The sequence below is a fragment of the Aquarana catesbeiana genome, linkage group LG13 (genome assembly GCF_042186555.1).
Source record: "Aquarana catesbeiana isolate 2022-GZ linkage group LG13, ASM4218655v1, whole genome shotgun sequence".
NCBI classification, from domain to species: domain Eukaryota; kingdom Metazoa; phylum Chordata; class Amphibia; order Anura; family Ranidae; genus Aquarana; species Aquarana catesbeiana.
The window spans coordinates 231,834,681-231,856,872 of NC_133336.1; the positions used below are offsets into that span (position 1 = coordinate 231,834,681).

At 40.9% G+C, this 22,192-nt stretch overlaps 1 long non-coding RNA gene across 1 annotated transcript; it reads left to right on the forward strand.

The window, feature by feature from the left end:
- Positions 1 to 1,116: 1,116 nt before the first annotated feature.
- LOC141116944 (uncharacterized) lies at positions 1,117 to 20,372 on the forward strand. The gene is made up of 3 exons (XR_012237071.1): positions 1,117 to 1,848; positions 11,851 to 11,871; positions 20,112 to 20,372. It is a non-coding gene; the product is annotated as an uncharacterized lncRNA (long non-coding RNA).
- Positions 20,373 to 22,192: the final 1,820 nt, after the last annotated feature.

Consider the following 22,192-nt stretch of genomic DNA (forward strand, 5'->3'; position numbering starts at 1 on the left):
AAACATCCCTTTAATAAAAAAAAAGCAGGACAGGACCTCTTAAATATGAGATCTGGGGTCAAAAAGACCTCAGATCTTATATTTACACTAAAATGCAATAAAAAAATAAAAATAAAAAAATTGTCATTAAAAAAAAAAATGGTCCTTTAGGAGCTATGCAGTGTTATGGAGACGGCAGTACAGCACATACTCTGGATGTGCGTTCCAGCGTCCCTGCCTCCCAATTGACTATTCGGCGGTATCCAAGCCTCGTTCTGGGAATCACTGATACCGGAAGCTTCTGCCACACGGACCAGCCGTCAGCAATAGAGGAATAAGACTGTGGGACAGAGGAGGACGCAATCCTGTATGCCTATACTGAGCCCTCCATGCCGGACTATCTAAGTTTTAAATGTGAGTGTTTTTAATGATAATACAACATTAAATATACAGTTTACTAAGAGGCGCCTTTCTTGTTGTTTTTTCTATGGAGACGGGTGGGGGCCATCTTCCCCTCAATCGTCTCCATGCCCAGCAAGGGTGAAGATCTGATCGCCGCTGCCGACAGCTCTGAAGCGCGGCGGGAGGGGAGAAGGCCCCTCTCCCACCGCCGATAAAAGTGATCTTGTGGCGAATTCGCCGCAGAGATCACTATTATCGGAAACCGGACCGCCGGCCGAACAAGAGGATACCGGGGTTATGGCAGCTAGCTGCTGCCATAACAACGATATTCCTCTTCAAAGTAAGGATGTATATCGGCGTACGGCGGTCTGGAAGTGGTTAAATCACATTTTTAATTACATATTGTACTTGTTTATAGCCTAAATACTGAAATTTGCACTTACAACTGTAATTTTTTAACTTTTGGACATGCCAGTAAAAACTTGGCTGTGCCAGTAAATTTTGGGTGTTGTTTCAGTAAATTTCTGTCTGGTAGGTTTGGAACACTGTTCGGAACAAGGATGCAAATAAGGACTTCTGACTTTTCTTTGCTTTCCCTGTTCAGTATACCGTACTTGTTCTGTATCAGTGACTTAGGAAGTATTGAAGCCAGGAACCAACATGGCAGCCACTGGGTGTTCAGAAGGGGGTCCGTGATAGAATCCCCAATATATTTCTCTGTAAACATTATCTGAAATAAATACAGGTATCATATGTTTTTTTTGTTTCTTTTTAAATATATTTATTGAGTTTTCACAAGAGAAAATAAAAGAATATAATGCATGGATACATAGCATACATTCAGAATGTTTTACATTATAATAGTACATTTAGAACTATCTTACCACTGTGTTTACTTTATATACACTGTCAATTAAAGACATAAGAAAAGAGATAATGATCAAACAGTCAGGCTAAATATCATTGTCCAGTTGTAAGATATGCAACATAAAAAAGAGAGAAAAAAGATAGAAAATGGGTATCCCTATATTATATATTGCATAGAAAAAGAAAGGGATAAATTCCTGGTATATCACATTGTAATATACCAGCCTAACGAGAGAAAAGCTTAAAAAAAAACTAAAAAAGAAAATAACAAAGAAGGGGAAAAGGAGAAGATAGAAGGAAGGAATTTCCCGAGGTGGTGTTCTGGCTCAAGGTAGATATACACATTTAATATCTTTTAACTTTGCACTAACATCGCTGAATTTACTGGAAGTAGCACATTAATTTCCTCTTTTGTCTCTAAAAAGTGTGAACATAATTCCCACCATGTGCCAAAATATTTTTATACTGTAAAACCAAACTCAGGGTTTGACTAAAAAGAGGAAGTTGTCATTGTTCATTATCTCAGCACAGAGACCAGAATAGGATCATGTTCATATGGAGCGGTCACCATGTCTCATCTCACTCCGATCATCTTCTTCTGTAAGTGGACTTTCAGTTTATTTTCCTGGTTGTTGGATGTGATGGGGAAAATTTAATTTTCACTTTACCCGGTGACGTTCTCTTCAATAATAAGTCAGGACACAGACAGGATAGAAGCAGGGGTGTTGCTTAAAGAGAGTAGCAAAAGGGTTGTTGCTGTGTTCCACCAATAGCCCACTATGTCATTATAGTGTCCCTGCAGAGCTTTATACCGAGGGACCTCGGGGAAAAGAATGAAACTCCTCTCCCTCTGGTTACTGAATTACAAGGTAATACAGTCACATAGTTGAATCTTTAGGTTGAAAAAAAAAAAATCAGTCCATCTAGTTCAACCAATATAAAAAAAATAGAATAATTAAAGAGAATAACTCCTATACCCTCAGTTTGTCCAGAGGAAACACCCCCTACCACCCCAATAAAGCACGGTCCAAGTTGCAACAGTAGGAGAAAAATAAATTCCTTCGTCATCTCCCAGAAGGCAATCAGGTATTCTTGTATCCACAATCTCCAGTGTTATTACCTAAAATTGTTCATATCCAGTTTAATTTTGTGAAATTAGGAATGCATCTAGCAGCTCTTTTTAAAAAAACAATCTACTGAGCTGACCAGAACTAAATCCTGAGGGAGTCTATTCCCCATTTTCACAGCCTTTCTATATGTGGAGGATAAATCTCTTTTCCTCTAAATGTAAAGAGCAGACTTGTACACAACGGAAAATTTTGTTTAGTTTCGTTACGTTTTAATTTGTAAAATACATAATTTCGTTCTGTTATATTCGTTATGTTACGTTAATTAGTTTTCGGATAATTCGTTATTTCTGTAGAGTGTCGATATTCATTATACTGAATCTCGAATCATGTCGAATTCATTTGTTATATCCGCTACAATTTCTTTCGTATTAGTTGAAATTCGATATTTATGTATGTATATGTATTCGTGATAATGATTCGTAGTTTGGAAAGTCGTTTGTTTATTGAATCTATTAACACACACAATGACAATATCTCTTCTCCTCGGCTCAAATACAATACAACACCCTTCTCACCCAGTTCTCAGGAATGCACCTTGCCAGTAATCCAACCTCCAGTACAAGTTAATTAATCAGCTGATTGGACTGTAAGGTTTACTTTGAGCTGACCTTTTGTTTCATTAGATCTTTAATGAATTACCAAATCATGTCGAATTTATTTGTTATATCCGCTATAATTTCTGTCGTATTAGTTGAAATTTGTTACTTTTTTATTTGGACATTCAGATGCATCCGAATGTCCGAAAGATGAAAAATTTGTCCGAATTACGATTCGTTACGAAACAAATTGCACATGTCTAGTAAAGAGTGCCCCCTCGTCCTCTGCAATGACCTGAAAGTGAATAATAGACATGTGCACACTGAAATATTTTGTTTCCGAATTTCGTTTTCGTCCAAAAAATAAATTTATTTAGTTACTCCCAAAATTCGTTTTTATTTATTTTGTTTCGTTAAAAAATACATTCGTCCGAAAATCCAAAATAATTAAGGTCGAATCTGTCATTGAAGGCTTATGGTGTCTGCCGAATGTTATAAGAATATTCAATGGAGCAGCTAAACTGTACGACGCCCCAATCGTACATTTCTGGTCGAATGTTCCGCCTACAAGCTATAGTAGAATTCTAATGTTGTATGACACTAGTAATAATTATATTTATTAATTATTATTACTAGTTAACATTAGAATTCTTCTATAGCCTATGAGCGGAGCATTTGACCATAAATGTCTGCTAGCGGCGACTGCTTTGTCGAATCTTCATGTCGAATCTTTTTCATGTCGAATAATCTTGGACTAATAGAGTTAGGTTAGGCACATTCGACCTTTTTTGCTATTGTCTCTATAATGTTGAACCTTTCCTCTCTATGTCGAATCTTTTCTCTCTGTGTAGAATAATCTTGGACTAATAGAGTTAAGGTTAGGCACATTCAACCACAGGTTCGATGGACACAGATAGCTATTGTCAGCGTCATGTCGAATCTCCTATCTATATCAAACTGTTGTCGCAACGAAAATGAAAATAAAGCATTTGTTTATGTCGGATCTTTCGGTTTTTGGATTCTGCACGTTCGTTATCGTTTGTTAAAACGATTACGAAAATACCCGAAATTCGGACGAAAATGCATTCGGAAGAAAACGAATGCACATGTCTAGTGAATAACTCTACAAGGGTTCTCTATATGGACCATTTACTGTATATACTGTATTTACATGGTGATGATATCCCCCCTAAATCACCTCTTCTCAAGAAACAATAAATTCAATTAGGATAATCTTTTCTCATGCCTGAGTTCCCCCGTGCCTCTTATTCATTTGGTTGCCCTACGCTGCATTCTCTCCAGTTCTCCAGTAGACATGTGCAGAACGGAACCATTTGTTTAGTTGCGGATTTGTTATGTTACTAGTTTTGTATTGTTATTCGTATTTGGAAGTCATTTCATTTTATTTAGGCATTTTCAAAGGAATTCCAAATTTTCAGAACAATTGCAATTCGAATTGATTAAAATATGTGTGAAGAATAGCTGGTTGTTAAGGAGCAGGGCCGGTAGGCTGGTAATCTGGTTATCCGCCAGCAGCATCCTTAACAACTATGACTCATCTGCTGTCAGCGGGATTCCCTGATGACAGCAGAATGTAAACAAACAATGCCAAAGAGACTCCCTGGGACCTACCAGACCCTTATCAGAGCATGCAGCCCAGCCGGCCAGGAAGGGGGGATGACCAATAAACCTGCAGCCTGTGCCCACCGTGCAGCCTGTGTCCACCATGCAGCCTACCTGTGCAGGGGAAGAGAGGAACAGGAGAGCCGCCTGGATGATCAGAGCGCAACAAAGGGAATACGGCAATAACAGCTTTTATTTCAATTGCTGTGTTCCTGCCACTCAACGTCATATACAGCCCGGCACCCTGGCCGGGGAACTTTGATTGATAGATCGCCCATCCCGGGACCAGGAGGAGGGGCTGTATATGACAGCGAGCGCCGGGGAACACAGCAATTGAAATGAAAGCTGTTATCGCTGTGTTCCCTGCGTTGTGCTCTGATCATCCGGGCGGCTCTCGCTCTCTCTCTTTTCCTCTCCGCCATTGCTGGGAGAAGGACTCCCATTCAACCCAGGCTGCCGTCAGTGCTCGCCCCCTCCCCCTGCTCCCAGGCACCCATAGCTCGCCAGCCCTCAAAATCAACTCACAAAATGCGAGCAGGAGAGTGGAAGTTTTGAGGGCTGGTATAATGTATGTATAATCCTGGGAGGAGATTTTATTTTGGATTTGACCATCTCCTTGACTCTTCCTCTGGAAAGAACAGAGCTCCATTTCCCGCCATTCTGTCTATCAATCATAAACTCCACAGTTTACAACTTGTGGGCATGTGGTGTAATCTTAATCCCACTGCTAAAGATTATACTTTTTACTCAGCTGTCCATTCATGCTATAGTCATATAGACTACATTTTTTTTCTTCCCATTTTGCTCTCCCTTGGTGACCAGAGAATTTCATACGTGGTCTGACCACTTTCCCGCATGTACTTGTTTTTTAATTCCACATACTACCAAGCATCATGCAATGTGCCACCTGATTAGACCCAGTAGTCCAGGCAGAAATAGTGGCAATCATAGGTGAATTCCAAGAGGTCCATTTACAAGATCCTACTCCAAAATCTTTTCAATGGGAAGCTTTAAAATGTGTCTTGAGAGGCTTACTTATTAAAATTGGTTACAGGGTTAAAAAGCCAAATCGCTCAGGATATACAAACTTTAGAAGCAGCCCATAAAAAAAAAACACCCAAAGCAACTAACTAACAAACACTTCTTCCTAAACAAAACAAACTTAGCAGATTATTCGATCAATCGTACTCACGGTATAGAGAACTAGCTCAATATCGTTTACATGAGCTCGGTAATAAAAGTGGCAAAGTACCAGCTCAATTGGTCAAAACCCAACAAGCTAAGACATACGTCCCCAAGTTATTTGCCCCACTCAAGGTTTGGTACGCATATCAGAAACTATAGCTAAGGCCTTTCAATTATATTACTCATCATTATATAATATCCCAATCGTCTCAACAGGTATACACAAAGGATTGCATACAAGTCAACAAAATTCTTTGTGTATACAAACTAATGCTCTCCCGACCCTTCCACATGCTGATATTGAAGAACTCTCAGCTCCGTTTACAATGGAAGAAATTACATAAGCAATTAAGTCTTCCTGGGACAGGAAATGCCCTGGCACCAATGGCTTCACTCTTCGCTTTTACTCCCAGTTCCTAGATTCTATATGTCCACTTATGAGAGAGGCCTTCAATTCTTTTTCGCAAACGTGTTGCTTTCTGAGAAATTCACTAGAAGCTTTCATAACTGTTATACCGAAACCGAATAAGGATCCAGCATCATGTAGCAGTTATAGACTGATTTCTTTAATAACGTTGATTTAAAACTATATGCAAAAATGATAGCCCATAGACTTCAATCTTATATTCCCTCCCTGGTGCATTTGGACCAGGTAGGGTTTGCCCCTAGCAGAGAAGTGACGGATAATACTATCAAAACGATTACCCTTATGGACTATGCAAAGAAAAAACATCTTCCCATTTGCCTTTTAGCGGTGGATGCCGAGAAGGCGTTTGACCGCATATCCTGGGACTTTATTTTTGCTCATCTCACACAAATTGCTGTACCCCCCAGCTTACTAACCAAAACAATGGCCCTATATGACTCACCCCTGGCTAGGGTTCGAGTCAATGGTGTTCTAACTGATCCCATCTATATCCCCAATGGAACAAGGGTGTCCTCTTTTGCCCTATATCTATAATTTGGCAATAGAACACTTTGCAAATGTTACTAGATCTAACCCTTCTATCCAAGGTCTTGCTATAGGCCAAAGAGAGATAAAATTAAGTCTCTATGCTGATGATATATTATTGTATATCTCTAACCCCAAAATGGCTTTCCCAGCCCTAATGCACCAGCTTAAAATCTTCTGTCAATATAGCAATTTTAGAGCAAATATGCATAAAACAGAAGCATTAAATGTTACTATACCTGGCCCGACTGTCTTGACGTTGCAGGACTCTTCCCCTTTTATTTGAAAAACTAAAGCTATTAAATACCTAGGCATTCAAATTAATCTAGAATCTATTTATGATTTGAATTATAAACCTTTATTATTATTAGTAAATAGCAGGTTGAAGGACTGATTGGTTTTAATCACTCATGGTTTGGAAGGATGGCATTCTTGAAAATTTATATTTTGCTCTGTATTTTTTTTATATCTTTCAAACTGTACCAATATACCCCCCCACATTCCTTCTTCTTCAGTTCTTTAAAATCCTTATTCGTGCGTTATATTTGGGCTGACTCTCATGCTAGAATTGGCTATGATACTTTAACTAGATCCAAATGTTTGGGAGGAGTGAACCTGCCCCATGTGGGTCATTTTTATGAAGCGGTTCCCATAGCTCGAATATTAGACTTGTTTCATAACTCTTTGAGGAAATTATGGGTACAAATCAAGGAATGGTTATCTCCTTATCCCCTTGTGTCCCTACCATGGATTTTGCCATCCTTACGCCCTCAGGCAAACTCTATATCTTCTTATCTTATAAGCAACTCTTAAAATCTGGGATCACGTACTTAACATTCCTTTGGTATCCTCTTATATAAGCCCACTAACACCACTCACAGGCAATCCCAAATCCCCCCCCCCCCCCCCCGGGTTGCGACCAACCCCCCCCTTTTGTTATTTCAAAAATTAATTTCTTAATGACAGATGTTATTGAGTTAACCGGCCTGAAACCTTTGACATAATTGAATGCGTTTTTGCCCTGTCATTTCAGTAGGTGGCTATTGTATTTCCAGCTCCTTTACTTCTATAATTCATAGATCACAATAGGTGATCTTCATCGTTCCTGTATCGTTTTTGAATCTTTATGTACACAACCTGACCTACCTACACATACTATTTCCCTTCTTTATAACTTTTTTCTAACCAAGATCTTTTCTGACAAACCTTATTTTGTGGAATGGGAAAGGGAGCTATGAGTTATTTTTTTAAGCGGAGGAATAGGTTCGTAAATCCTGCATATGGACTCTACTGTTGCAAGTAAAATACAGGAATGAAATTATAAAGTCATTAAGAGATGGTATTGCTGTCCTTGGATACTACACAAAATATTCCCAAACACATCAGACCAATGTTGGTGAAGTCTGTCGCATGTAGGTGCCTTGCAACATATATGGTGGAGTTGCCCTGTTTTGCGCCCATTTTGGGATAATGTCTTTAAAATATATATAGTATCTTTGCCTCAGAGACAGTGTCCCAAACTTCAAAAATAGCACTATTATCTATGTTCCCAGAATCTGTTTCAAAAGTTAAGAAGGGGCTTTTTCGTTTCTTCTAATGCCCCATACACACGATTGGGCTTTCCGCCAACAAAACCATGGATTTTTGTTCGAAGGTTGTTGGCTCAAACTTGTCTTGCATACACAAGATCACACAAATGTTGGCCAACAATTACGAACGTGGGAACGCGGTGATGTACAAGACGTATGATGAGCCGAGAAAAAGGAAGTTCAATAGCCAGTGCGGCTCCTTCTTCTTGATTCCGAGCATGCGTGGACTTTTTGTGCGCTGACTTGTGTACACACGATTTGACTTTCCGACAACAAAGTTTTTTGGCGAAAAATTTGAGAACCTGCTACCAAACATTTGTTGGCGGAAAGTCCGACAGCAAATGTTCGATGGAGCATACACACGGTCGGACTTTCCGACAACAAGCTCACATCCAACATTTCCCATCGGAAAATCCGACCGTGTGTACGGGGCATTAGTGGCTGCCAGAGCAATAATCCCAAGATATTGGAAATCTCAGCACACTCCTCCAATAACAGAATGGATAACTAAACTAAATAAGCTTATGAGAATGGAAGAACTATCAGCGCAGCTGCACGACCGATATTATAATTTCCAGGATGTATGGCTTCCCTGGATATCTTTTATGAAAAACCCTGACTTTGCAACCTTATTACGCTAGAATTCCCTTACCAGACCTCAAAACTTATTTTTCTTTATTGGACATCTTGTCGATGGGCCCATGTTGTTGTTTTTTTTCTTCTCTTTTTTTCTTTTTCTGTCCTTCTCTACAATTAAACATGGTATTTATTGTTTAATTCTCAAAGTACACTGGCATTTATATTTTTATATTTTTCATGGCAATCTATACTAAGACCCATGAGTTTACTTAAAGGGTGAGTTCACCTTTACAGAAAACTCTGTAAGGTGAACTTACACAGGTCCCCCTCCTCGCCTCCCCCGGGTCCTGCTGACCTGGACCGTGGCAATCTCCAGTTCTAAGCCCCGGTATCTGCGGCAGATTTTGTAAAAATAACGGCAGCCAAAACCAGTCAACTAGAACGCAATGGGCAAACAGAAAGAGGACTTCTAGAGGAGGGAAAGTTTTATGTTAGCAATAATTAGTACATCAGTCTTATGCCGCGTACACACGACCGGTTTTGCTCCGACGGAACTCCGACGAAATTCCATTCAAGCGGTCTTGCCTACACACGGTCAAACCAAAGTCCGACCAAAGTCCAACCGTCCAGAACGCGGTGACGTACAGCACGTACAATGGGACTAGAAAAGGGAAGTGCAATAGCCAGTAGCCAATAGCTTCCGTCTCGTACTTGCTTCAGAGCATGCGTCGTTTTTGGTCCATACAGACAAGCGGTTTTCCCGATAGGAATTGGTTCCGTCGGAAGTATTTAGAACATCTTCCATTTCTAGGTCCGTCAGAATTTTCAAAAAAAAAAAAAAAAGCCAGATGAGGCATACACACGATCGGAATAGACGATGAAAAGCTTCCGTCTGACTTTTTCTGTCGGACATTCCGCTCGTGTGTCCGCGGCTTTATAGGGAAGGACTAATCCTACTTTATCCCAAATTACAATTTTAGAGCTTTATAAAGACGATCAGTTTCTATGCAAAACAGAGAATGCGGTTTCATAAAATGGTGCAATTCATTTTTATTGTAATAATGAATAGCTTATTTTTACTTTGTTGCTCAAGTAAGCTTTTATAGGGTGAACCAGCAAAACATGGAGAAGACCAACCATTATCATCTATTAAAGTGTGTGAAGGCAACAAAGTGATCGCTTGGATTATAAAAATATTATGTTGGAAATCTCTTTTTCAATATGAGATGACAACAGAACCTCATTTTTTAACGGATTCAGCCCCGGAAGATTTTACCCCCTTCCTGACCAGAGCACTTTTTGTGATTCGGCACTGTGTCGCTTTAACTGACAATTGCGTGGTCGTGCGACGTTGCACCCAAACAAAATTGACGTCTTTTTTTTTCCCCCCACAAATAGAGCTTTCTTTTGGTGATATTTGATCGCCTCTGCGGTTTTTATTTTTTGCACTATGAACAAAAAAATAGCGTCAATTTTGAAAAAAAAAAACGCAATATTTTTTACTTTTTGCTATAATAAATATCCCCCAAAAATATATAAGAATAACTATTTTTTTCCTCAGTTTAGGCCAATATGTATTCTTCTACATATTTTTGGTAATAAAAATCGCAATAAGCCTATATTGCTTGTTTGTGCAAAAGTTATAGCGTCTACAAAATAGGGGATAGATTTATGGCATTTTTATTATTATTTTTTTTTTTTACTAGTAATGGCGGCGATCAGCGATTTTTATCAGGACTGCGACATTATGGCGGACACATCAGACACTTCTGACACATTTTTGGGACCATTGGCATTAATACAACGATCAGTGCTATAAAAATGCACTGATTACTGTAAAAATGTCACTGGCAGTGAAGGGGTTAACACTAGGGGGCGATCAAGGGGGTAATGTGTTCCCTAGGTGTGTTCTAACTGAAGGGGGGAGGGGACTGTGTAGTGGAAGAGATAGATCGCTGTTCATACTCTGTATGAACAGACGATCGGTCTCTTCTCCCCTCGGAGAACCGGGATCTGCGTGTTTACACACACAGATCCCGGTTCTCCGTGTGTCAGCGGCGATCGCGGGAGCCCGGCAGTGATCGTGACCGCTGGGCACTCGCATCGGCTCGCATCGCCCCCCCCCCCCCCCCCCCCCCCCCCCAGTGGCCACAGGGTGAAGCGACGTTACATAACGTTGTTTCGCCCAGCCGTGCCATTCTGCCGCAGTACAACTGCAGGTGGCTGGTTGGCAAGTGGTAAAGTGGTTGTAAACCCTTCAATATAACCAGTGAAGTGACTGGCCTCAGGTGATACACAGAGATGATACAAAAGTTGTACCCCATTATTTGCAGTCTTCTCTTTTCTACATCTGTTCAAAGAGCTGAATTTATAAAATTGTCTGAGAGTTCAGAAAAAAAGGGGGCGGGGAGCTGAAATGACAGTCAGGAGAGCTCTGAGAGCTGATTGGGAGGAAGGGACACACTCCCCCTCCACACAACGCACCGTAACAGAGCTGAGCCTATCACTATGCTGGAGAGCCCTCCCCATCACCATTTTTCTCTTGGTGTCAGGAAAACGTGTCAGAGGAGACTCATGCTAATAGCAGAGGAACGAAGCAGCAGACAGAAATAACACTTAGTAAAGTAAAACCACATTTAATATAATAAATAGAGGATTCACAACTTGTAGTCTCACCTGCCCACCTCCCACTCCACGCTCCAACGCTTATGCTCTCTCCCTCTTTCCCTTCTTAAGCAGTTGTCGCCCCAAATGGGTATCCTGATGGGTAGATCTACAATCACCTCCTGCTCTGGTGATAACTCTAACATTTTGTATTTCACATCACTTTTTTTCTTTAGTGACTATGGTCAACTGGACAAATAGATGGGTGAAGCTCCCCAGAGGGGACATAGAGAGCAATAAAAAAACAGCAGAATATCTAACCCTTCCACATTTTAAATTATAACGGTATGTTGGTAAATCTTTGTAGCTATTTTCTATTATATTTTTTCTATTTTCTCTTTCAGTACTGGCAGTGAAGAATGCAGGTCAGTAAACTGGAAGAAACCAAAAATAAGCACACTGGTTTAGCAACGTAAAGGGAAGTGTATGTGAGCAAACACTGAAGTTGTAGTATGTAAATTTCTCATCATTACTTTGTATACATTAAAACCAATAATCATGTCACAAATAGAATGTATCTACGTAAACTTTAAGATATTGTGAGATCTATTTATAATAAATGTGCATAGCCATTTATCCAGTAATTGTGTATGTACATTTAAGCTGCGCAAATTGGGCAAAAACAAATGTTATTTAGGCCATTTTCTCTTGTGGATTAATGTTATTTTTATGGACAGTAGTAAAATACCACATTATGGCCACTAGATGTAGCTGCAGGGCAAAGGAAACAAATATGTCTTTGTAAGAGATACAATGTTACAATTCCAGTGATCAAACACCACTGATTGCTCAGTTCTCAGTGTTCAGTCAGCATAGAGGCGGTGACTGTCAGTCACCACCTCTCTGCTCTGTCCCTCCAGCATTCATTGGAGTGCTGGGCTGTGGAGGGAGTGAAGCAGCTGGCTCGCAAAACCCTCAGCTATCTACTACAGGAGTCTGGATTTCGCTGGCTGCTTTTTTAATTCCTCACTCTGTTACCTTACAGCGGTAAGGTAAGGGGCCAATCCACATAAAGGTGTAATTGCACTGAAGAAACCAACCACCAAGTCACTGTGCACATTCTCTGCACAGAGTGTCAACTGGAGCAGCACTTCACAGCTTCAGTTCACTCGCCCGCTATTCTTTTGGAGCACAATTTATATCTATTATATCTATTTATATCAATTTATATCTATTGGAAGAGTTTTATTTTGGACATTTTTTTTTTTTTATATAATCTTTATTTTATATTTTCAGATATAACAAGTAGTAAAGCGGGGGATACAAAATGAAAAGGGGAAACCAAAGAGATATAATTTGATACAACAAAAAGAGAACAAAACAATAAATGCTTAAGGGGTACATACAGGAGGGGAGGGAAGTGGTTTGGGGCAAACTTATATATAAAAACCATTGATGTATGTAGGTAGTGGGACTCTTATGACTTCATCATCCTGTATCCAGCATCCCTAGAGATGTGGAATTCGTAAGTTGAATAACCAATACATCAAGACAGATTTACGATTTTAGGTTTAGAGTGAAATACCCTATTGATCGCTTGTGGTTGAGCCCAACACAAGAGGAAAGGGAAGGGGAGGAATTAGGAAGGGGAGGAGGGGAGGGTGGGTGTACTCATAAATCAATAACAAGTCTGTCTGACAAATAGCACAGCAGTGTAAATTGTAAATCCAGCATTACTATGAAAAACCTGGGAATAAATATGCCGTGGTTCTCATCGTCCACATTTTAAATAGCTCCAGCAATTTCCAATCTTTCAAGGTACTCCTCTAGGGGTAACCGGAGATGGTGGCCCCTTCGCAGTAGATGTATAATGTATCCATGTTGCCCATATGGCGAAAAATTTGTCATACCTATCTCTACATTTTGCCATCCACTCCTCCTCTGCCATAATTGGATCAAGTAATCCTACCCATTCATTTCGCCCCGGAATGTGGGTCGACTTCCAATGAACAGGAATCAGACGCCGGGCTGCATTTAAGAGGTATGGGAGTATTGATTTTCGGTATTGACTCATTGGGGTGGACAGCACATGCAGTAAGAACTCCATCGGGGAGTCTGGTAAGTCAATGTCTAGAATAACTTTTATCTGGGCTCTAACATCCTGCCAAAAGGGCCTGAGCCTCGGGCACTCCCACCAAATATGCAGGAAAGTGCCCCGAAGCCCACAGCCCCTCCAGCACGCGGCAGAGGTTGTCGAATAAATTCTTGCCAATGTCGTTGGTACCCTATACCAACGAGTTAACAACTTGAAACTATTTTCTTGCATTTTAGTGTCTATTGAGCTCTTATGAGTAAGCTGATAGAGGTTGCTCAACTGGGCTTCAGTAAATGTGTACCCCAGGTCCCTTTCCCACTCCCTTACATATGTAGGTTTGTTCTGGGACTCCGCAGACTGCAACAACGCGTAGAGCAAAGAGATAGAGGGAGAAATGGGGCCCTCAGATTTACATAGTTTTTCAAATGGGGTTAGTGAGGAGGGAGGTCGGACAGGATGAGGCAGACTCTTAATAAAGTGTTGCAATTGTCTATAGCGCCATCCATCCATCGGAAAGCTACCAAACTGGGAGCGAAGCCAGTCCAGGGAAACCAAACCCTGTTCATGTACAAACCTTCCACAGCGAACTTCCCCGTCTCCTGTCCAGGTGCTGAGATAAGAAAGGGTGAACCAGGGGAAGCCCCCCAGTGGTGCAAGCGGGGATATTGATTGTAATAACCACTCCCGTATATTTAGTGCATCCCATAATTTCAGCACGTGGACAGAGATCGGGGACACGAAGCTCGAAAGGCCTCGGCTCTCCCATGGGAGCCATGGGGCATAAAACAAATTGTGCCCTGCCAGGAACTTCTCGAGAGGAACCCAAGATTTTGTGATGGTATGGTGTTGCCAGTCAAGAATTCTCTGCAAGGCCACCACCTCATAATACCTGCGTATAGAAGGGACTCCCAACCCTCCCATATTTTTAGGGCGTTGCAGCGTGCGGAGGGCCAAACGGGGTACATGACCCTGCCAAATAAATTTTACAAACAGACTGTTGAAGTCCAAGAAGAGAGCTCTGGGTAAAGCAATAGGTATCATCTGGAGAAAGAAAAGAATTCTTGGCAGTACGTTCATTTTCAGGATACTGACTCATCCCATCCACGAAAAGGTAGTGCGATCCCACCTTGTTAAGTCAGCTTTTATAGTCGTGAGTAAGGGGGCAAAGTTACATGAATATAATTGTGTTAAGTTAGCTGGGAGGTGAATACCTAAATATTTTAAGGCGGAGCAGCACCACGTGAAGGAGAATGAGGCTTGTAATTGTGAGCGCATGGTAGGAGGGATATTAGGGGTAGAATCTCCGATTTACTGTAATTGATTTTGAAATTTGAAAGAGAACAGAATCTCTGTAGCTCCGACATAATGTTACGGAGGGAGATCAATGGGTCCGTGACGTAGAATAGAACGTCATCGGCGTAGGCCGATAATTTATGTTCCGTTGTCCCCACCGTGAGCCCCTTAATGCTAGGGTTAGCCCGTATCATGTTTAGTAGTGGTTCCAGGGTGAGGGCAAAAATCAGGGGGGACAAAGGGCACCCCTGCCGTGTACCGTTTCGGATAGGGAAAGGGTTAGAGAGCGTCCCGTTCACTTTAACCCGTGCTTCGGGGGAACTATATAATGAACATATCCATCGGAGCATATTACATTTTGGACATTTTTAATTATGTGCACTTTATTACTACTCAGTTCGAAGATTATATGTCACCTCTGTCACTTTTATCACTTGCACTTTATATATTAGAATGTATCCATGTTTAGTGGTTGTTTACACCATTGTTTGATTAGAATTTGGGACTTGATTTTATATGTTTATATGTGTCCACTTTCTATTTATTTTGGTTCTTACAACACCTTCTATATATCACTGTTATTTTAGTTACTACTTAGAGCGCAACACCAATTATTCATTTTTATCCCATCTACTTTGTTGTTTTTGTTTGACCAAGTGGGTGTTTGCGGCAACTAGTATCCTCATCCCTATAGCCACAGGTAGCGCTGGAATAATTAATTTCTTCATGGTGTGAAGCACGGTGTGTCTTTCATCTGCTGCATTAAGTTTCCTTGGCCCACCACTGCATCTATAGTCCTCAACATTGTCCAACCAATGGTGTCCTCAATGCTGAGAAATACAGGCAGATACTTATCCATCATGCCATACCATCAGGGAAGCAAATTTATTCTGCAGCAGGACAACAGGACAACAAACCACACATAGAGTGCTTTTCCTCTTTATGAAGGTGGCCTATGATTGCATGTGTGTGTGTGCACACTTGACCTTAGAATGATGTTGTCACATGCATTTTAAAAATATGTGACTTTCATTGAGAGTGTAAACCAACTCAATGTATAAGCCCCCCCCCCCAAGGTCTATATCTGACCCTAGCAGCAGTACAATGACCCCAAACATACAGCCAAAGTCAACCCAATGTCATCCTTTCTAAACTACTGCCATAGGGGTTATCTATAAGGATATACATGCCTCCTGCATGTATCTTCACCTGTCAAATGTCTCCCCTCTCTCTGTTAATTAGACCAGAAAAACTGCATATTCTGTGGGTGGGTCTGTTGTCTGGAGCTCGGTGGGTGGAGTCGTGATGTCAGTAGACTCCCCGCCCACCTCTACACTCGTTGTCTGGAGCTCGGTGGGTGGAGTCGTGATGTCAGTAGACTCCCTGCCCACCTCTACACACCTTGTCAATATGCATGTTCTGCTGTGTATTTCTAACACTGAACTTCTGCTGAACTTCTGCTATGATCTCTAACATCCAGTGAAAATACAGGAAAGTAACCACATGACTTCAGCATGCCAAATCATGGTGAGGTGTGGAACAGCCAATCCTTGCAGAGCTGCTGAAGAAAGGAGTGGGGGTGGGAATTAAAAAAATAATGCCTGTGTCTTAGGCTAGTGCACGAGATATGTAAATCACCTGTCACTCACAGCAAGGGGGAGGATTTAACAAAGTTTTTCTCAGTTTGTCAAGAATTATCTCACTGAACAATAAAAGAGGATTGCTCAGAGATGGATTAACTCTGTGTGGAAAGTCTGGGCTCAAATGATAGGAAATGATAGGAAAAAGAAAAAAAAATTCGGGTTTACCTCCACTTTAAGAACTATCTTCAGCGTAAAGAACAAGAAGTCCTGGAAGTTATGGTTTGGACCCCACAGAGCCCTGATCGCAACATCATGGAGTCTGTCTGTGATTATATGAAGAGGCAGAAGGATCTGAGGAAGTCAACATCCACAGAAAATCTGTGGTTAGTTTGTAAACAGGTTGAAATGCTGGTTAGTGAGACAGCTGATGCCCCAGCCAGGAAGGAAAGAGTTAACCTTGTTTCCTGCATGTGTCTGAGCTCTCTCTCTGTGCTCTAAATAAAAGGGGGGAGGGCTCTGCACAGACACACAGTCTGCTGCATGGGAAGAGGACACACAGACAAGCCTCAAAGATGTAATCTCCAACTGCTTACAGAGAGCTGTTTCTGCCAGGGGCTCTCTCTGGGAAACCTGCTGCTTAAGTCTGCAACGACCACCATGTAGGGGGGAATACTGGGCCCCATAATCTGCTCTGAAGACACCAGCTCTGGATACAGACAATATGGACTGCACTTTGCTCTGCAACTATATTGTTGAGAATTTTTTTAGTAAACCTTTTGAAACTTTGTCCTTTGCCTGGTCTGAAGTTACTAAAGGAGTGTATGCAAGTAATCGGCACATTCTGCACTTATACTATACGTGGGTCAGTAGGCACATTGGGGTATGAAGACAGCAAGTGGTTACCATGGGTAACAGAAGCCAACAGTCAGTTCAAGCAGCCTGTCCTTAAGCGTGTACTTGTGATAGGCGGGACAGCCTCTCGCAGCGAAGGAGTTGTTGTCAACACTCTTTCTGTGAGCGGTCTGTCTGTCATAGCAACAGGAGCAGATCAGCACCACAGAGGTCCTCATCCTGTGCAGAGGTATGGAAGATCAAGAATTGAGTTTGCATATGGAGCCCACGCTAGGTGCATGGAGGACTGGACAGGTGGAGTGGGCATGGGCTTAGCTTGTCCCTCCTAAATGTAGTGACCTAATTGTCATGTTCAAGAAACCAGTGGTGAGATGATTTGAGCTTTGTTACATGGTGTCATATCCTGCTAGAAGGAGCCATCAGAAGATGGGTTCACTGTAGTCAAAAAGGGATGGACATGGTCAGCAACAAAACTCAGGTAGGCCGCGATGTTTAAGCAATGCTTATTTGGTACTAAGGAGCCCAAAGTGTGCCAAGAAATTATCCCCCACACCATTACACCACCACCAGTAGCCTGAGCTGTTGATACAAGGCAGGATGGATCCATGCTTTCATGTTGCTTACACCAAATTCTGACCTTACCATCTGAATGTCACCAGCTGAAATCGAGACTCATCAGACCAGGCAATGTTTTTCCAATCTTCTATTGTTCAATTTTGATGAGCCTGTGTGAATTGTAGTCACACAGGCACAGTTTCCTGTTCTTAGCTGACAGAAGTGGTACCCGGTGTGGCCTTCTGATGCTGTAGCCCATCTGCTTCAAGGTTCGATGTGTTGTGCATTCAGAAATGGTATTCCACATACCTTGGTTGTAACAAGTGGTTATTTGAGTTACTGTTGTCTTTCTTTCATCTCGAACCAGTCTGTCCATTCTCCTTTGACCTCTGACACCAACAAGGCATTTTCCTCCACACACCTGCCACTCTCTGGTTATTTTCTCTTTTTCAGACCATTCTCTGTAAACTCGAGAGATCATTGTGCGTAAAAATCCAAGTAGATCAGCAGTTTTTGAAATACACAGACCAGCCCATCTGGCACCAACAACCATGCCACGTTCAAAGTCACTTAAATCCCATTTCTTTCCCATCCTGATGCTCAGTTTGAACGTCAGCAAGCTGTCTTTACCATGTCTAGATACCTAAATGCATTGAGTTGCTGCCATGTGATTGGCTGATTAGCAATTCGTGTTACCAAGCAAATGAACAGGTGTAGCTAATAAAGTGAGTGTATTGCTCAAGTGTACACAGTGTATCATCTCTAAAGTTGGAGGTCCGCCTTAAAGTTGAGTATTTCCCAAAAGCGGCCTCAGCCTTGTCCCAGCGTATTGATGGTAATGGCACAAAGTAAAGGTACCCCATGTGCAGGAGAGTGACCCTATTTCATACAAGAACCTACCCCAGGGGTGGTCCCCCCACAAGGAGAGGAGCATGGAGGAAGTCCCACCTACCCAAGATGTTTGGAACAACCTACCTGCCGAGTTCTTTCAAAAACTGAGCAAGTGTCCCTAGAAGAATTGATGTTGGTTTGAAATTCAGTTGATTGCAATGTAAGGTGGTGAAACATGTAGAGCGAGCAATTCTTTTAATCTATAAGGACTTTGGGAACACCCAAGAGGAATACATACAATCTCAGTGTGGACATTTTCCTGATACGCCTAATATTGCCCCACAGGAAGTATAATTAGTATTTCCTCCAGGAAAAACCACTGTGACCTATATCCTTTTTATAAATCATGTGTTGTATATGTATGTATTTTATGTGAACTATTAAAAATGTGTTATTATTTTTATACGTGCCTACAAAGTCCATTATTCCCAATTTCAATATTTTCAGATGCTGGCTTGAAGGCAAAGAGGGGTCACACCAAATATTGATTTGTTTTGGATTTTTTTTTCTGTTCATTTACTTTCCATTTTCGTAATTTTTTTAATTCAATACTTTTTTTTATTTGTTTGTTATGTTATTATTACAGAGGTAACAAAGAAAAGTTAAAAAAATACAACATTATGAAATATTGTGTAATGTCTTACAATGCATGGCGCTATTACTGTTTTTTCTAGCCACTCCCTCCCAATCCGCACCCACCCCCCTACTATTTTTTTTGTTCTTCCTACTTATCTCTGGCCGTTCCCAGCCCCCCTCTATTAAGGATTTTGGACGCCCCTTGCTCTGAAATTCTTCTCGACCCCTTGGAATATGTTTGTTCATTTATCCACTCTTTCTGATGACTTTGTAATCAATAGAATCAATTTTCGTAATTGATAAAAATAAACTATCAACACTTCTGTGTTTGGAAAGCATTCTTCATTTACAGAATTTCTTCACAACTGCTTAGAACTTTTGCACAGTACTGTACATGCTTTCATTGGTGGACCAGCTTTAAATGTGACCTGGTATCAGCCTCTTACAGTCCCTATACAGCAAGGCTGGAGTGTAAAAGAAACAACACAAGGAGCCAATCAATTCATGCACTGGTTGGAGGAAAGAGCAGAGTGAAAGCAAAATGAGCTTATCACTGTGCTTCTCCTCCTTTCACTGTCCAGTCACAGGCTGGGGGCGGGTCCAGGATAACCTGGGCTCAGAGGAAGTAGGTTGAATGATGCTGACCATCAGACTGAGGACATCCAGTGGCAGAAAAACAGTTGCGGCTGGGTAGAGCGCTGAACTTAAAATACATTTTGCAACAAAAGCAGGGTTTTTTTTATTTTACATTTAATATGTATGTATTATTTTTGTCTGGATTTCTGCTTTAACTGACACTTTACATTGTACTGTGTTGTAGATGCTTCAGAAAGACCCATAGTGACACTAGACCCAAACTGGAGCCCGGTATATAGCGGAGATAAGGTGACCCTGTCATGTATGGTGGGACCAGCAAGATTGGGAAAATATAAAATTAATGATTACATATGGTATAAAGATGGGCGTTTTCACATGTATGGAGAGAAGAGAGAATTGACTGCCAAAGTTTCAGATAGCGGAGCCTATAAGTGTTCATATAAAGGAGGCACGCATAGTGTTCCTGTACAACTCCGTGTAATACCCCAAGGTGAGTTTTTTTTTGCAAATTTGACAATAAAGTTTATTTTGGTCTGTGTTGCTGATGGAGATTTTCCAACATTCCCTATCCTGCTGACAACATGTTATCAGACAGGAAGTGAAGGGGAAATCTCTCTGATGGAGTTCTGGATAGCAGTAAAAACATGACAGGAGTTCTAACCCTTCCCTACTCTATTCAAAAATATGGCTAGACCAGTGGTTCTCAACCCTGTCCTCAAGTACCCCAAACAGGCCATGTTTTGGCAGTTTCTCTTAGATAAAATAGCTGTCTAACATGCCAAGCCATTGACTCTGATTTAAAGCACTTGTGCAAGATAAAGGAAAACCTGCAAACATGGCCTGCTGGAGGTACTTGAGGACAGGGTTGAGAACCACTGGGCTAGACATATTGTACACTTTGAATTGTTGCCTTCTATCTAATGATAGAGTGTGCTCATTTATAATAATGGATATTAAAACATTGGATGGGAGGGACCAAAAATTTACAGACACAATGGCGTTGATTTACTAGAAGAGTAGAGGCCGTTTGCTTTGTAAAGTTGATGTTGGTGAATAAGGTAAATCTGCGGTCACTTTAAATATTCAATTTCAGTATGTGCAAGAAAATTTTTTCAAAAAATCAAGATTTTAGTTTACATGTGAGTGGATGACTGAGCACATCTTCGCTTTATTAGTTAGGTAAATATTCATTTTAGTAAATAAACAGCCTCTCTAACTTTAATAAACCAGACACAGTGGAGCCATATCAAGAAATAGACAAGGAAAAATAATAGAATCGCGCTAAAACATTATAACATTAATAACGTGTACATTAATCCATAACAATACTGATGTACCATGTGCATGTACCGTATATCATAAACAAATTGGCAAGTAATAACATAACACCAAAACTGAAAACGAAATGAAAAATCAATAGATAGTGATGAAATTGGATTACATATAGTGAAATGTCCAAGGATTTAAATTGGTCAAACACCCGTGAACAAATTAATACTTAGGTGAAATAATAAAAATATAGAAAGAGCCCATCCAAAAATATGAAGTCTTCAATAATGAGAAGAAATCTAGTGCTCAATCCACCACCAATGATAGAGTCAGAACCCGTCCTACTGAGACATCATTGATCATTGATGTCTCGGTAGGACGGGTTCTGTCTGTGTGTTCACCGGCCGGAGCACCAGACATCACAGGCACCTATTTCTACCATCTATATGTGAGTGCAATACATGTTTCTTTTTATCCTAATAAATTGAAGGTTTTACACTATTGGAGCTTCTTTTATCTTTACATGCCACACTTGCTACCCATGAGTTGGGGAGGTTATGATGGGATCTGAGGTTTAGTAGCTCCATTTGGTATCTTTGGATATTCTATGATCACCAACGATTCCAGAGTCTGGGTCCATTTGCTATGCTTCGGAAAGCTTCTTCTATGCAGGCTTCCCCTGATCCTCTGTAGTGGGGGATCTTGGGGTCCTGGTAAGCTGCAAACCTCTATCATTGGTGGTGGATTGAGCACTAGATTTCTTGTCATTATTGAAGACTTCATATTTTTGGATGGACTCTTTCTATATTTTCATTATTTCACTTAAGTATTAATTTGTTCACGGGTGTTTGACCAATTTAAATACTTGGCATTTCACTATATGTAATCCAATTTCATCACTATCTATTGATTTTTCATTTTGTTTTCAGTTTTGGTGTTATGTTATTACTTGCCAATTTGTTTATGATATACGGTACATGCACATGGCACATCAGTATTGTTATGGATTAATGTACACATTATTAAGATAACGTT